Below are 2,542 nucleotides of genomic sequence, written 5' to 3'. Positions count from 1 at the left end.
GTCATACCTCGGGTTACAGGCACTTCAGGTTGCGTTTTTTTGGGTTGTGGACCACCAAAACCCAGAAGTACCAGAATGGGTTACTTCTGGGTTTCGGCAGTCGCACATGTGCAGAAGCGCTAAATCGCGCTTTGCTCATGCGCAGAAGCACTGAATCGCAACCCGCATCTGTGCAGACGCGGGTTGCGAATGCTGCAGGTTGTGAAGGTGTATCCCGCATGGATCACGTTCGCAACCCGAGCATCCACTGTATGTGGCTTGCATGGTCTGAATGCCTGGATCTCACAAGCATCCTGCTGGCTGCATTCTGTATCAGTTGAAGGCTGGTATGCAACTAAACTGTTGTACCAGTGCAAGGATTAGCACTAGTGCAACACAGTTCCCTCCCTGCTCATCCCTCATGATGTTCCTAAATCTGCTTGGCGGGTTGGGGAAAAACCAAGAACAGATTTAAGGAATGTGCAGGATGGAGGAGAGGGAGAGAGAACATTCTATTCAGCAAGGAGAAATCCATGCGCCAGTGAAATATTCCTTTAAGCCCTACTTTGCATGTGGCCAAAGGTCTCAAGCCATTATGATGGGCAGCTGCAACGCATTTTAAAGAGGACACACAGATTTGCACATGCTGATTTGTATGTATAGATGCAAATTTAGAAATAATCACTGTAATGTAAATAGGATTACTGCACATCTCATCATAATGGGGAGTATGGGGGAAGAAGCACGTGAACTCTGTTCATCCCTAATACGCCAAACAAACCCCTGGGCTTGGAAGTCTTTGATTATAGGCACATGTCTTTTGCACGAGGCCCTGGTTGGTGGATATTGCAGTTCTTGTGAGTAGTCTGCCTATCTCTGAAATAGAGGGATATCCTCTGTAAAGTAGGACACATGGCCTTCCTAAAAATGCTGCTAGATCAGGGGCAGTGTGGCAAGTTAAAAACCTTCCTAAATTTAGCCACCTGGAGCTGCTCAGAGTGCTGGACCAGTTCCCACCCCCCCCCCAGTGGGGAGCCAAGGGCAGCGTCCAACTGCGGGCTCTAGTAGGACACAGCCCTTCCATCGAATTCCCCTTGGCCTTGAGCCAAACGGGCAAATCTGTGATTCACAGGATTTGGAACATCCTAAAGCGGAATTCCATTTTTTATTGTATCCTTCATTTGCTGTTTCTCATGCAGAATAAATACGCAGACCTGCTTTCATGTGATCTGAAATGCAGCCTGTCTCGCTAAATAAATTATGGTGCGAGGCACAAAAATAGCTTCCTGCCTAACCTCCGCTTCTTTGGCAGCCCGACCAGTTCATGCAAAGTTTATCGTTTAGAGGAGTGGCACACGTTTGTCTTTGCTCACAAGCAGGCCCCTGGCATGACTTGGGTTTGGCTCCCATCCTTTTTTAAAAAAAGTTTGCAAATATTGAAGTTCATCAAAACATTTCACAACACCAGCCCCTACTATTTGCAGTCCGTTTTGTGCTATTGGCTGCCTGAAGCTGGTTTAATTTTAACAGAACCCAGTTCCTAATGCTGAAGAGACAAGCTGTTTTTAAAACAACAACAACAACAACAACAACAACAACAACAACAACAACAACAACAACAACAACATAATAATAATAATAATAATAATAATAATAATAATAATGGCGGCTTGTCTCTTCAGCAGCCAACACTGCCACCGCATTGGTGTCAAATTAACTTCTGGTCTAGTTCTTGCACATATTGCTTCCCTAGATTACTGAAATATGTTGACATCAGAGCATGTTCCCTTCAGGGAATTTTAGCGTGTCAGATGGATCTGTCTGAAGTCTTCAGCAGATGTCAGCAATGGATATACTTACATTTTCCAGAATGCATTTGGGGGGAAAATATATTTTCCTTTATGCTGTAAGAATGCAAGAAATGCTCTGCTGGATCAGTTCAAAGGACCATATACAGTGGTACCTCAGTTTACAAACTTAATCCGTTCCGGAAGTCCGTTCTTAAAACCGAAACCATTCTTAAACCAAGGCACGCTTTCCCTAATGAGGCCTCCCGCCACTGGTGCCCTTCCACCATTCGGCTTCCGTTCTTAGACCGAGGTAAAGTTCGCAAACAGGGACACTGCTTCCGGTTTTGTGGAATTTGTAAACCGAATAGTTCGTAAACAGGGCTGTTCTTAAACCGAGGTACCACTGTGGCTAAGAAACTGGATGCCAATGGCAGTGGCAGATTTGGAGCTCTCAAATTTCAGCAGCACCCTATGAGATGCTAAATTTGGTCCCCCCCACTTCTCATGCTCCATTCTACATCATTGTTACACTGTTCTCCTAAAACCACCTCTGCCAATGGTCAGGGCCATTTCCAGGATTGTATGGGTTCCATTTTGCCATGTTCTAGAGGGTGTCCCCTGGCTCTCAGTCCCAAGATGTTAAAGCCTTTTAGCAAAGCACTTACCCAAGAGAGCAGGGTTCAAGGTGCAGCGTAGTCTCAGCAAGCCAAGATCAAGCAGAGGTCCAAGGTCAATAGCGTTGGGTGTTCAGGGAAGACACATCACAGCAAGGA

Source organism: Podarcis raffonei, chromosome 1 (assembly GCF_027172205.1).
Source record: "Podarcis raffonei isolate rPodRaf1 chromosome 1, rPodRaf1.pri, whole genome shotgun sequence".
Taxonomy (NCBI): domain Eukaryota; kingdom Metazoa; phylum Chordata; class Lepidosauria; order Squamata; family Lacertidae; genus Podarcis; species Podarcis raffonei.
The sequence above is the reverse complement of the archived record's forward strand: the minus strand, read 5'-3'. Positions refer to the sequence as shown.